Below are 15,187 nucleotides of genomic sequence, written 5' to 3'. Positions count from 1 at the left end.
GAGGGCAGCCAGTTCCGGGTCTGCCATGGGGTACAGGCGGCCCGCGGGTAGCGGAGCGCCGGGCACCAGGTCGATGGCGCAATCGTAGGGCCGATGTGGGGGAAGCTAGTCTGCTTCCTTCTCATTGAAGACGTCCGCGAACTCCTGGTAGGGAGTTGGGAGTGTGGTGGCGGCCCCCAGGAGGCTGGTGGTGCGTGGGGAACCGGGTTGGTTGACAGGCGGCACCTGAGTCGAGTCGGGTGGTAGCGGGGAACAGGGTGCGAGGGTACTCGAAAAGCTCAGTTCACGTTGCACCCAGTCCACATGGGGGTTGTGGGCTTGCAGCCAGGACAGGCCCAAGATAACAGGGAAGCGTGGCATGCGGGCCAAATCGAAGGTCTGCTTCCCTTGGCGCTGTTGGACCCACAAAACGAGTGGTAGAGTTTCGTGGCGGACCGGCCCCGAGCGCAGCAGACGACCATCCACTGCCTCGACCAGTGTAGGAGTTCCCTTTTCCCGAACGGGGACGCCATGCTCCTTGGCAAAGTGGCTGTCCATGTAGCAGCAGGCAGCCCCTGAGTCCAACATGGCATGGACGAAGATCCACCGGTCGTCGGGAAGCTGCAGGCGGATCGGGACCAGGAACGGGGTGGGTGGTGGATGGACGGAGCTAGAGGACCTCAAGGAGTGCCCCAGGCCAGGAGATCCGGCTAGACCTGGGGCTGGCCTTTTACCGAGGCAGCGGAGCTCGGGGTGCGCTTTGATTTGGCCGGGCAGGAGCTTGCAAAATGCCCGTCCCCTCCACAATACAGGCACAGGTTGTGGGTGCGCCGTCGGTTCTTCTCCTCAGGGGTCAGGCGAGGGCGGGCGCCGCCCAGCTGCATGGGTTCTACAGCCGGCGGTAAAGCTGGGGTACCTGGAACGGGAGCCGCCGGGGGGGGGCCTTGTTGGAGTAGTGCCCCTCTTCTGCCTCTGGCGCCGACCTTGCAGTCGCCCATCAATGCGTAGACACAGCAGGATCAGGTCCTGGAGGGCGGCTGGGCGGTCGGTGCGTGCCAGTTCGTCCAGGACGGCATCGGAGAGGCCTTCAGTGTACTGGTCCACCAAGGCAGCTTCATTCCAGGCCAGGTCTTGAGCCAGCAGCTGGAACTCTGTGGTATACTGAGACACAGAGTTCTGGCCTTGGTGCAGAGCCCGTATCTTGCGATTAGCTGTCTCAGCACGCACAGGGTTGGCATAGGCGGCCTGGAAGTGTGCCTTGAACCGTGTGTAGTCTGCTAGCAGCGGCGAGGGCTCTAGCAGCAGAGGAGTGGCCCACTTGGCCGCTGGCCCTTTAAGCAGGCTCAGGATAAAACAGACTTTTGTTTTGTCTGTAGGGAAGTCGCCCTGCCTTATCTCCATGTATAGTTCACACTGGGCGAGGAAGGCAGGGAACTCTTCCAAGTTTCCTGCGAATTTCTCAGGAATGCTCACCGGGCAGCGAGAGCGGGGAGCAGCGGCGGCAGCCAAGGCCACGGCATTGGACGCAGTCTGCTGCTGCAGAGTAATCACCGCTTGGGTTAATTGCTGCACCTGGTCTAGGAGCCCCGGCAAGGGGTCCATGCCTCCTGCCGCTTGGTCCGTCATGAGCGTGCCTGGTGAGTTTTGGGTGCTGGCAAGCTGTCACGGCCCGAGTCTCTGACACGAAGCTGCGGCTGCTATCGTCCTGGCAACGAGCCAGGACCTCTCGCAGACAGCCCAGGCGAAGCACAGGGAGTGGTCGTAAAACAGTCCAGTTGATTGATAACGTAAACAGGCAGGCTGGAGGGTGAGACGGAAGCTTGGTCAGGGAAGCCGAGAGTCAGGAGCCGGGGAGCCGAGCCGAAAGTCAGAAGCCGGGAAACAGAGCCGAGAGTCAGAAGCCGGGAAGCAAAGCCGAGATCAAACGATACCTAAGCCAGTCCGATAAGCAAAGCCAGAGTCCAGAATACCAGTCTATGGGTCAGGCCGGGTCAGGAATGCACAGGTTCCTTCCGAAGCAAGGGGTGCGAGACGCAGACACATCCAAGGGTGTTCGCTTGTTGCCAGCACAGTTTGGCCTGAGGCCAGGATCCCAGATATACTGCTGGCTAATTGGCTCGTTAGAACTCCGGGCTCAGATCTCTTCTAGCCCGCATGCGCGCCTCTCTACGCCTGTTCCTGAATTCCAGGCGTCTCCTCTCGCGCAGGCGGGCCCCAGGTGTTGGTGAGTCTGGGGGAGATGAGCTAGTACCTGGTGTGGCCAGATTGGTTTCAGGTGGCCCCTGCTGCTGGCTGGCTCCTTCAGGACTTACGTCCTCTGTTGCTGAAGGCATCTGCACAGCAGGGGCGGGGTCAGCAGCAGGCACCTGCTCTGAGTCAGCAGGGGCAGGCACGACAACTGCAAACATAAAGTCCCAGTTTAAATTGTCAAATGCTTTCTCTGCATCTGCAAAGAATAATGCTACTTCCTTTTCTGGATGTCTTTCATAATATTCTACAATATTTACAACAGTTCTGATATTGTCTCTTATTTGTCTTTTGGGAAGAAAACCAGCTTGATCTTCCTTTATAAAATTTATCAAATATCGTTTAAGTCGTTCTGCCAGAATTCTTGTAAATATTTTGTAATCGTTCAAAAGCGAAATTGGTCTGTAGTTTTTCACATTTGTGGCATCTCTATCTTCTTTAGGTATCAAAGAAATAACGGCTTCTTTCCATGTATTTGGTACATTCCCTTCTGTTCTTATTACATTCATCAACTTCTGCAATTTTGGTACTAATTCATCTTTAAAAGTTTTAAAATATTTAGCTGTATATCCATCTGGCCCGGGAGCTTTCTCATTTTTCATCGCGTTGATTGCTGCTTCAATTTCTATTTTTTCAATTGGATCATTTAAGACTTTTTTCATATTTTCCGTTAGGGGCTCAATTTTTAATTTTTGTAAATATTCATCTACCTTCTCTCTCTTTACTTCAGCACCTTTAAACAGCTTGGCATAGTACTTAAAAAATTCTCTTTTTATTCCCTCTTGAGTGACTACTTCTCTTCCATCTGTCACGATCCTACTAATTATTTTGTTTTCTCTCTTTTTCTTCAATTGCCACGCCAAATACTTTCCCGTCTTATTTGCTCCTTCAAACGATTTCTGCTGGAGCCTTTTCAGGTTCCATTCCACTTCTTTGTTTAACAAATGCCTCAATTGAGTTTGTAATATTGAAATTTCCCTTAGAATTTTCTTTTTCCCTGGTCTTTTTTTCAGCTCCCCTTCTTTCTTCTTTATTTCATTTTGAATATCCAATAATTGTTTTTCTTTTTTCCTTTTGTCTTTATTGTTCAGAGTAATCAACAACCCTCTCATTACTGCTTTATAAGCATCCCAGACCATCTGAAAGTCAATATCTTCTTCATCATTCACTTGGAAAAAATCCTTCGTTTCTTTTTCTAGAAACGCCACTGTTTCTTTGCTCTGTAGTAGATCTTCATTCAGTCTCCATCTCCTTAATCTTTTAGACAATTTTGTAATCCACATTATTGGGTTATGATCAGCCCCAATTTTAGGTAAAATCTCTATCTTCCTTGTTATGAGACCTTCCGGGTTCCTGTCCTGCATCTCGACCTGTGTTATTAGTGACAGGCTGCTTCGGCGGGCCGCTCCTACAGTGTACCACTTTCCCACCATCTAAAGCAGAGATGCTTCTAATATAGGTTTAAAGATTAAGGGACATCTTATGGAATAGTCAGTAGATGGGGGAATTTTTACATCAAAACCACCTTTGCCGAAGCAGCCTGTCACTAATAACAGGTAACAGCCTGTCACTAATAACACAGGTCGAGATGCAGGACAGGAACCCGGAAGTGACCGACAGGCTGCTTCAGCGGGCCGCTGCGCTGGCCCCCTGGGTCCCACAACAATGGGACTGATGCCACAGGGATGGGCTCGAAACACTCTATAACCCCTCAAAAGAACAGCAGTCTAGCTCGCTTCCCCCGAGCCCTGCCGCCATAAGCCTCAAGGGGGCTCATTTTGCGGCATCTCCTGGCGGGAGGGTGGCACCCACACGGGACACATATCAAATGAAAGAGGGGGCACAGGGCTATCAGAAACAGTCGGCGGAGGGAGTCGGGAGCCCACCCCACTGGGGGATCCACACCCCGAAAGTGATGAAGGTGGCGCAGATAGAGCCAACAGAACAAACAGGACAAAATAAATAGGCTGCATTATGCAGCACAGTTGAGAAAGTGCCTTATCTCATATACTGATGAAGTAAATACAGGATTTGAGAACAAAATTGCACTGCAGGCAAACACTGCCCATAACTCCTATCTGGCCTTTGCTGAAAGGATTTGAGTGGTATGTCTGAAAGCACCAGAAGACACAAACACAAAGCTCCCTTACACTGAATCAGTGCTTGGGTCCACCAAAGTCAGTATTGTCTACTAGGGATGTGCAAAAAAAAAAAAAAAAATTCGGAAATACACGGATTCGGAAGTACACGGGGAAAAAAAAATCGGATTCCCCCTGTACTTCTGAATGCCGTGTTTGGAATAGCCGCATATACGGTAATGCACGGCTATTTCCGAATATACGGCCCTATTATACCCTATGGGCCATTGAAATCAATGGCAAATAGGGTATATTTGAAGCCGCCTGGAGGGGGGGGGTTTGAGGGAGAGCCCCCAAATTTGCAGGGGACCTGCAGGGGACTCTCCCCTCGAAACCCCCCAAGTCCCAAAAAGATTGGGCCAGGGGGTCCCATTCCAGGGGCACCCAAAGAGGGTGCCCCTATTCCATCATTATACCCTATGGGCCATTGAAATCAATGGCAAATAGGGTATAATTGAAGCCGCCTGGAGGGGAGGGGGTTTGAGGGAGAGCCCCCAAATTTGCAGGGGACCTGCAGGGGACTCTCCCCTACAACCCCCCCAAGTCCCAAAAAGATTGGGCCAGGGGGTCCCATTCCAGGGGCACCCAAAGAGGGTGCCCCTATTCCATCATTATACCCTATGGGCCATTGAAATCAATGGCAAATAGGGTATAATTGAAGCCGCCTGGAGGGGAGGGGGTTTGAGGGAGAGCCCCCAAATTTGCAGGGGAGCTGCAGGGGACTCTCCCTACAACCCCCCCAAGTCCCAAAAAGATTGGGCCAGGGGGTCCAATTCCTGGGGCACCCAAAGCCAAACCTAACTTCACACCAGAGAATCTCTATAGGCCCCAAATGCACTACATCCCTCTATCTAATCTATGAACCCTGCAGGCCTGGCACCAATAAAAACCCAGTTGCCAACGTCGTGGCGGTACAAAACACAATCTGCTCAAGGAGCAGACCTGGCTGCAGCAAACCCAGATGCCAGCTCTCCAGCCCTGCCCCAAGCAACACAAGGAGAGCTGGCAAACCACAAAAAGCCTGCTGCCTCTGGGTCTCTCACCCAGGTGCCAGCTTCCCTGCCCCAAACAACACAATCTACAGGTGCCAGCTCTCCAGCCCTGCCCCAAACAACACGGGGAGAGCTGGCAAACCACAAAAAGCCTGCTGCCTCTGGGTCTCTCACCCAGGTGCCAGCTTCCCTGCCCCAAACAACACAATCTACAGGTGCCAGCTCTCCAGCCCTGCCCCAAACAACACGGGGAGAGCTGGCAAACCACAAAAAGCCTGCTGCCTCTGGGTCTCTCACCCAGGTGCCAGCTTCCCTGCCCCAAACAACACAATCTACAGGTGCCAGCTCTCCAGCCCTGCCCCAAACAACACGGGGAGAGCTGGCAAACCACAAAAAGCCTGCTGCCTCTGGGTCTCTCACCCAGGTGCCAGCTTCCCTGCCCCAAACAACACAATCTAAACAAAACCAGAGAATCACAAGAGGCCAAGCAAACCAACTCAAGATTTTAAAAAACCAAAACAAAACCAGAGAATCACAAGAGGCCAAGCAAACCAACTCAAGATTTTAAAAAGTGGCCTTTCACCAATAAGAAAACTCAGGCCAAATCAGTCAACAACAACACCCCCACCCCTAAAACCAGAACCAGAAAAGGGGGACAAAACAATGAAAATTAGGCCAAACAGCACCCCCCCCCAATAACCTGAAGATAAAAGTAACACAGCAGCAACACAACACAGCAGCAACAAATCAAACAATGAAACAGTAAAAAACTCAACTTTTAATAATACAGGAACTCCCCCCCCCCAAAAAAAAAACCCCTTCACCCTAACCCCAAGAAATCCAAGCCACCCAAATCAGGAGAAGTAAAAGGACACTGCACTTTAAAAAGTCCTCTCACTAAATTAAGATATGGGCAAATTAGCAAAACCACCCCACCCCAGGCCCCCCCACCCCCAGCAGAACCTAACCTCAACCCCAAATAGGCTACCCTACCCACCCAGCACTCACCCACCCAAATCTGAACAAGTAAAGGGACTCTAGTCCTTTTACCAACAAAAACTAAAACAAGAACCCCAAAACTGTCTTACCTTGTCTTCTCTGAGTCCAGGGAGGTCTCTGGTAAGGCAGTGAGAGAGCAGCAGGCAGGAGCTGAAGCCAAGGGCCAGCCACCAGCAGCAGCACAATCTCTCTCACACCAACCCACACCACATACACACCAACACAGCAATGGAGGAGTCCAGCAGGAAGACTCCTTAAAAAGGTTCTCTGGCCCTACAGAGAGCAATTTCAAAAAATAGCACTGCTCTCTCTGATTGGCCAGAGAACATTGCTTACTTGGATACCCAAGTAAGCAAAAGATCAAAATAACAATGTAGCTGATGGCTGGGCCATCAGCTACACAGTACACATCAACAGCCCTGCAAAGCATGCATTTGCGATGCATTTTGCAAATGCATGCTTTGGATTGGCTGCTGGGGCTCCTCTTCCCCCTCCCCCCCCTCCCTGATCCCAGGGAGGCAGGCTATAGGAGACTAAGGAGAGGCGGGAAGCTAAGCAAGCAGCTCCATTGAGGCTGCAAAAGCCACTTCCCGCCTTTTCTATGGGATTTTACATTGACAGCCGCCTTTTGACAGCCGTACCGCATTCTCTCGAATAGCAGTTCGGGAGAATACGGCGGCCGGCGTTCGGGAGCCGCATAATGGGCGGCAATGGCATTCGGCTGCGGCCAGTTACGAATACAGCCGAATCAGCGTTGATTCGGCTATATTTTCAGCTCGGCCGAGCCGAATGCACATCCCTATTGTCTACTCCAGGGGTGGCCAGAGTTGCTTAACAAAAGAGCAACACAGAATAAAGGTCAGATGTTTGAGAGCCGCAAGACATGAACATCGGATATTTGAGAGCCATGGAAGGAAGGAAGGAAGGAAGGAAGGAAGGAAGGAAGGAAGGAAGGAAGGAAGGGAGGGAGGGAGGGAGGGAGGGAGGGAGGGAGGGAGGGAGGGAAGGAAGGAAGGAAGGAAGGAAGGAAGGAAGGAAGGAAGGAAGGAAGGAAGGAAGGAAGGAAGGAAGGAAGGAGGGAGGGAGGGAGGGAGGGAGGAAGGAAGGAAGGAAGGAAGGAAGGAAGGAAGGAAGGAAGGAAGGAAGGAGGGAAGGAGGGAAGGAGGGAGGGAGGAAGGAAGGAAGGAAGGAGGGAGGAAGGAGGGAGGAAGGAGGGAGGGAAGGAAGGGAGGAGGGAGGGAAGGAGGGAAGGAAGGAAGGAGGGAGGAAGGAGGGAGGGAGGGAGGAAGGAGGGAGGGAGGAAGGAGGGAGGGAGGGAGGAAGGAAGGAGGGAGGGAGGGAAGGAGGAAGGAAGGAAGGAGGGAGGGAGGGAAGGAAGGAAGGAGGGTGGAAGGAAGAAAGGAAGGAAGGAGGGAGGGAGGGAAGAAAGGGAGGGAGGGAAGGAAGGCCGGCCTCCCCCTCCCGCCAGCTGCCCCTCCCCCCGCTTTCGGCCCCCTCCCTCCCTGCCTGCCTGCCTGGGGGGGCTTACCTTCTCGCAGGGCGCGGGTGGCGGCTTCCCCTCCAGGCGGGCGGGCTGGCCAGGAGGCGCAGCGGCGGCTGGTGCTGGTGGTGGCTGAGGAGGAGGCGGCCGAGTCCACCGACCCGGGGCCTCCCGCTACGCCGCCGCCGCAGGCGCCGCCGGCCCGCCTCCCGCTCCCGCCGGGTCTGCAGGGAGGGCGGGGCGGGGTGCCTCGGCCTCCGAGCTTGGGCCGGCGGCTTGACTGCGGCTGCCCCGCCGAGGGGGGAGGGGGTCCGAGGAAGGAGGGAGGAAGGAAGAAAGGAAGGAAGGAAGGAAGGAAGGAAGGAAGGAAGGAGGGAGGGAAGGAAGGAGAGAGGGTGGGGAGGGAAGGAGGGAGGAAGGAAGAAAATAAGGAGGGAGGGATATTACGGCCGCCCTAGAGGGAGGGAAAGAGGACCAGCATATGGACATGGGAGCAAAATTCTGGGCGCCTGGGGGCTGCACCCTCTGCCCATTGACGTTTCTGATAAAAGTGGTCCTTAGGAGTGACTAAAATTGTGTGCCTCTCCTGTGGCTTCCGTTGGACTCAAGTTCCTAACAGAAGGCAAAGCAGAACCATAAGAAGTCCATGACTCATTTTCTACTCCCATTTTATTGTTTGCACAAAGGAGCCTACAATACGGTCACTCGTGCAGTTATCTGCGGACAGCGACGGTACGGCACTCTCATACACCCCACCCTTCCACACCCATTCCACCCTAGGGGACCCCTGGGAACTGGGGAATTTCATCTGCTATCTTGGATACGGTGTGGATCGATAGCTGTTGTTTTCAAGGATTTCAATGTTGATTTGATTTCGACTATCTATTGTATTGGGGAGAGGGGTTGTTGTTGCTGTATATCTGGGAAAGGTGGCTTAGAAATGGAATTCCATATAAATAAAACAAAACAAAACAGTTCTGTCTCCCTGGTGTCTGCACTCAATATACAGCAATATTGCACAAAAGTCTCACGAGAGGTTATATTCATTTACTGTACTTTCCCTCTCTTCTGCTTGTTCTTTAATAAATTTTATTTTCGAGGAAGGGAAGGGAGCGTGATCAATACAAACCAGAAGACTTGTGCCTACCTGAAATGCCAAGATGGCTTTGTTTCCAGACAGTATACTGGTCTTCCCATCTGTAGTCAATCCATTGTCAGCATTTTATTTTATTTTCGAGGGAGGGAAGGGAGTGTGATCAATACAAACCAGAAGAGTTCTGTTCACCTGAAATGCCAAGATTGCTTTGTTCTCAGGCAGTATAGTGGCCTTCCCATCTGTAGTCAATCCATTGTCAGCAGCATCCCACATTTTAAATTATTATGTTGTTATTTTTAGTCCGCCTTTCCTGTTGAGGTTCAAGGCAGGTTACACAGTGGAAGAAATGTATGTAACAAAATTACACAGATGAACAACTTTAGTTAACATTTGGTTGAGAAGAATTTAGCTGCAGCAGATATTCAGTGGCATTTTGCTAACCTTCCCTCCCAAAGGTAGTACTATATCATCATTTGGTCTGTCCATCATTTGGTTTGCCCCGGGGTTTTGATGAAGCATGGCAAATGAAGTCATGGGGAGGTTTGCATTTCAAATATCTAGCACAGGGGTGGCTGTACGAGCCACATGGAATAGATGTCAGATGTTTGAGATCCACAAGATAGATGGATGGATGGAAGGGAGGGAGGGAGGGAGGGAGGGTTTGGCTTGGAGAAGTTATTTAAAGAGAGAAATGCCTTCTCCAAGCCGGTCAACAGGGTAGTGGGTGCTTTGAGAGCCAAATAATATATTTGAAAGAGCCACATGTGGTTCCTGAGCCACAGTTTAGCCACCCCTGTTCTAGGCTCTGCTGTGTCTGAAGGGTGGATTTTAATAATCTATATAATGGTTTTATGTTTTTACTATATTATATTTTTAGATGCCTTAGGCAGGCTCCTTGGTGAGAAGGTATGGGGACCACACTGTTTGATAGCTTCTGGATATCACTGGAAAGAAGTTATAAAATGGATTAGACAGATTTGTGGAGGAGAGCACCAATAGTGGATGTCTGCTATCACTAAACAGGCCCTCCGTGTTCTGAGGCACCCTGTCTCTGAATACCATATACCAGGCGTGTCGAACTCATTTGTTATGAGGACCGAATCTGACATAAATGAGACCTTGTCGGGCCGGGCCATGTCAGACTGGGCCATGTGTGAACCTATTTAAGATTAGATAGCAGAAACATAACGTTTCTAAAGGACACAAGCAACCACAATTAAAGCATACTTGAAATGTTAGCACTCGTGGGTCTTAAAGGTGCTTTCTTTGTATTTCTCCCATGGGATCCAGGGAACTGGGCAAAGGAAGCTCTGGCTCTTTCCTGCCTTCCCCAGGGGACCAGGAGGGGGAGGAGCCCCAGCCAATAGAAGGAAGAGAGGCTTGACTCAGTAGCTCCGCTGTGTGATTGAGAGCCTGGCAAAGCAAGCTCTGCTTCTCCCCTGCTTCCTCCCCAAGGGAGGAGACTCAGCCAATGGAGGAAATAGAGGTTTTGCTCTGTAGTTCCTGTGCAAGTCTTGCAAAGCAAGCTGTTATGCAGAAGGAAGCAAGAGAGGAAAAAGGCGGATGACAGCCAGTTACTCAGGGACCTGATAGGAACCCTCGGGGGGGGGGGGGTCTGCTTTGGCCCCCGTGCTGCATGTTTGACACCCCTGCCATATACTATGGAATATTAACTGGCAGATACCGTTCCTTTCCTTTGCGGTTTGCAGGAGCAGACTTAGATAGAGCAAAGTATTCCATGCTTGGACCTTCTTTATACTTCCAGATACACATCATTTGGCTTTCGGGGGTGGTGGGGGGACAGTGCACTTGTTCGCACACAACATGGGATGTTGGGCCTCTAAAGACTGGAATTTCATAAGCTGCCAACAGACTTCAGCTCTTCAAAGAGAAGGTGGAGAAAATGAGCCAATGCTAGCAATGGTTCCCTCTAGTGGCGGAAAAAGGAATACACATTTTGGGAGAATGGGCTGGCAAGATCCTGGGGAAGTGAAAACGCTAAAAATAAAAATAAAATAACTTAATGTACATCCTCACCATTCTCCCCAATAGCAACAAAAAGATGCAAAAGAATTGCATTGAGTGGTCACAATAAAAAAATAGCTGTGGGGACATGTGAGGAACCTTTTGTGAGTTCAAACTGAATATTGTACATATGCATGAAAGTGGAGAGGGACACTAAATGGGCAAACTTGAGACGACTACTAGACTCTTCAGCTTCTCACAGAGCCATACTTTAGACATGCTGGGAGGAATGGGAGTAGTAGAGTTGCCAACAGGTCTGGAGAAAAATGCCCTGCCCTTTTATCAGAGGCTTAAATGAGATGTTCTTTATGTAATGATAGTTTCAGGTGGAAAAGAAGAGCAAGAGTTGACCCCAAAGCACTAGGGTTGCCAGCCTCCAGTTGGGGCCTGGAGACCTGCTTTTCCAACTGATCTCCAGCTGGCAGAGATCAGCTCCCCTGGAGAAAATGGCTGCTTGGAAGGGTAGATTCTACGGCATTGGGCCATGCTGAGACCCTTCCCTCCTCAAACCCCACCCTCTCCTGGATCCACCTGCCCCCATCTGGGGATTGACAGCCTTAAGGGCAACTCCTGAGAAAGGACAGGACGTCTGTCAAAAGCTTCGAGATTTGTCCCAGAATGCTGCAGGAAGGTGGGCCAGTTCCTAGGCAAGAACTGCCGTTCATATTAGAGAGTTTTGGACAGAAGTCTGTTGTCAGTGCCTGCTAACAGCAGACAGAGCTCTGCTCCTGGGCCGGAATCAGTGACCATTTTGGAGAGTATGTACCTTTTCCACGAGGAATTAAGTCAGGTGCCCGCTGCCCTGCTTAACATTTAGTTAGGGCAAGAGTTTAAACAGGGAGAGAGATGGAGCGTTTTTGCCTACTTTGGTTTAATTCTTCCTTTCACTTATGAATAGTCCTGTATATGGTTGCAAACTTTCCATTCATCTTTTGATTTTTAAAAGACTGAGTCCCTCTGTACCACATAGTTCCCCCAACTGCTTGGAACACTAGGAGGGGGGGGGGCAGGAGATCCCTAGGGAGGAGAAAAGTGGCAGAACAAAGAGTTGCCAACTCTCCAGGGGAGCCCCAAATATGTCTGGGAAGCCCCAAGATGGGTTCCTAGTGTAGGGTTGCCATTCTCCAGCTAGGGGCAGGGGATCCCCTGGTTTGGAGGCCCTCCCCCCACTTCAGGGTCATCCAAAAGTGGGAGGGGGAGGGAAATGTCTGCTGGGCACTCTACTATTCCCTGTGGAGACCGATTCCCATAGGGTATAATGGTAAATCGATCTACGGAGTTCAATGATGCTTGTCACAACTTTGCTCCTGGCTCCACCCCCAAAGTCTCCAGATATTTTCTGAATTAGACTTGGCAACCCTAAGCTGCTGGTCAGCCATAGCTATTACAGAGCTATCCTTGAAAGGGCAGCTTCTGTGAGAGCTCTCTTAGCCCCACCTACATCATAGGGTGTCTGTTGTGGGGTGCGGGGGAAAAGGTAAAGGAGATTGTAAGCCGCTCTGAGACTCAGAGTGAAGGGTGGGGTATAAATCCAAGATCTTCTTCTTCAATACAATGTATAGGCTGTAACCTCTGCTGTTATCAGCGAAGGACTCACCCTGGATTCCAGGGCCTGAGAGGGTCATCCTTGTTCTGTGCTATTGTGCTTTAACAGAGGGATGGGTGGACTTATCTGGGTTCCCCTGTTTGCTATTGGTGAATGCTATACCCTGCAGGCAATGGGAAGGAGTGATGAAGAGCGAAGACAACTTGAATTAATAGCAGCAGGCAGTGCTCATTAACCTTACAAACTCAGCAGTGGGATGGTTATGAGCAGGGCCTTTTTTGTAGCAGGAGCTCCTTTGCATGTTAGGCCACACCTCCCTGATGTAGCCAATCCTCCAAGAGCTTACAGTAGGCCCTGTACTAAAAGCCCTGTAAGCTCTTGGAGGATTGGCTACAACAGGTGGGTGTGGCCTAACATGCAAAGGAATCCCTGCTACCAAGAAAGCCCTGGTTATGAGGAAAGATGCAAACAATACGAATAATAATAAAAATGCGTATGACTTAAAAGACTCCCCTGCCTTGGTGTCCATGATGGTTTCTGCTAGCCTGGTGGAATCAAACATTTTTAAAACCCAAAACACTTATGACTCCTGTGTCATATCACGAACTGCTGCTGAAACTCCTCTTCCCATGATACATTAGGGAGTTTGCTAATTAGGGGGGAAAAACAAGAGTAAGACTTCTTTAGAATTATGAAACTAATGCAAAGATTTATGGACTCCTGCTGGTATTAGCTAGATAAATTGATAGACAAGACAGACTCAGAGACATTTTTTTTAGATTTCAACCCACTTGTGAACACCCGCTGCTTTAATGGGGTTACCTCTTCAGGCTCCTATTTCCTCTCATTCAGAGATCTCCATATCTTAAACACAAATTCCAGCACTTGAATGACATTTCATAGGATTAAAATTGGATAGGAATCTGGGTTTTTGCTGTACCCTAAATGGTATTCTTATGCAAGCAAAGTGATGCTCAAACTCTTACAGCAAAGACTGTTACCATATACGAAATGCCAGATGTTCAAGCTGAATTCAAAAAAGGAAGAGGCGCTAGAGTTCGTATTGCAAATTTATGATGAAACTGGAGCATATGAGAGAATTTCAGAAGAAAAATGTGTTTCATAGATTACACCAAAAGAAGGAAAGAAAGGAAAGAAGGAAAGAAGGAAAGAAAGAAAGAAAGGGATGTGGCCACAGCATCTTATTGTTTTGTCGCACAACCTGTACTCTGGACAAGAGGCTACTGTTAGGACAGGATATAGAGAAACAGAATAATTTCCAGAGGGTGAAGCTATAAGACAAGGATGTATTTTATGTGCCTTTCTCTTCAATTCATATGCAGAACATATCATAAGGAAAGCTAGCTTGAGTTTCATTAAGATGCAATGAAAATTGATGGAAGGAGAATTAACCATTTAAGATATGCACATTACGCCACATTACTGGCAAAAAATAGTGAAATCCTGAAATGACTATTGATGAAAGTTAAAATGGAAAGTGCTAAAGCCAGATTATGCTGAACGTCAAGACAAAAGTGATGATGACTTCCAATGAAAATGGAAATTGTTTGAGATTTTCTATTCCTTGGCTCCATCGCCAACCAAAAACAAGACTTGCACCAAGAAATCAGAAGGAAATTGAAAACTGGGAAGAGCAGCCATGAAAGAGCTAGAAAAGATTCTTAAGTGTAAAGATGTGTTGCTGGTGACCAAGATCAAATTAATTCATGCCATCGTATTCCCTGTCACTATGTGTGGGTGTGCAAGCTGGATGATGAAGAAAAATGACAGGAAGAAAGGTGATTCATTTGAAATGTGGTGGTTTTACAGATAGACAAAAAGACAAGTAAGTTGGTTCTAGATCAGGGAAGGAAGGAAGGAAGGGACGGAGGGAGGGAGGAAGGAAGGAAGAATAGATTGGGGGAGAGATGGGTGGAAAGAAAGCAACTTTAACTTTAAATGCTTTCTCCAAGCCACTGGCTGGCTTGGCTTGGAAAAGCGTTTTAAGGAGATAAATGTCTTCTCCTCTAATTCCAATTGACTCACTCAACCTCCTTGGATAAGGGATCTCTCCCCACATCTTCTCCAGACCAGCCTTCCCAGAGATAACAGGCAGAAGGTAGAAAAATAGGTTGTAGAAAAATAGGTGGTGGAGCTCATTAGCATAACACATTAGCATATGCTGCCCCCCACCAGCCAAAAGCAACCCGATGCAAGAAAGGAGAGTCCCAGGTGAGCGAGGCCTGCTGGGGCTGGCTAGAGATCCAGCCAGCCCAAGCAGGCCTCACTCACCTGGGACTCTCCTTGGCTGCTCCCCACACAGTCAAAAGGCCAGCAAGCCACCATCTGCCCAAAATCACATAAGAAGTGGAGAAAGGGTGGCGTGGGCTTCTCCAGGGGTTAATGAGGGCTGCTGGGGGTGTGGCAAAGCCCCTGGTGGCTGGCTGGCTGGCTGCCCGCTCTCCTAATCCAGGGATTGTTATGCAGCTGCACCTACTATTCAATGGACCAGGTAGGTGGGGAAGAGGGGGGGTCGTCAGAAAGGTTCAGGAGCTGCGTTCCTGTGAGCTCCTGCCAAATTCAAGGCCTGATATGGAGAAAAAGAACATCCAATTCCTGGCAGTTTGACACATGCTGCCGCTCATCTCTCTCTTCCACAATCACGAAGGTGGGGGGTGCCCACAC

This window comes from Heteronotia binoei, chromosome 11 (assembly GCF_032191835.1).
Source record: "Heteronotia binoei isolate CCM8104 ecotype False Entrance Well chromosome 11, APGP_CSIRO_Hbin_v1, whole genome shotgun sequence".
NCBI lineage: Eukaryota > Metazoa > Chordata > Lepidosauria > Squamata > Gekkonidae > Heteronotia > Heteronotia binoei.
The sequence above is the reverse complement of the archived record's forward strand: the minus strand, read 5'-3'. Positions refer to the sequence as shown.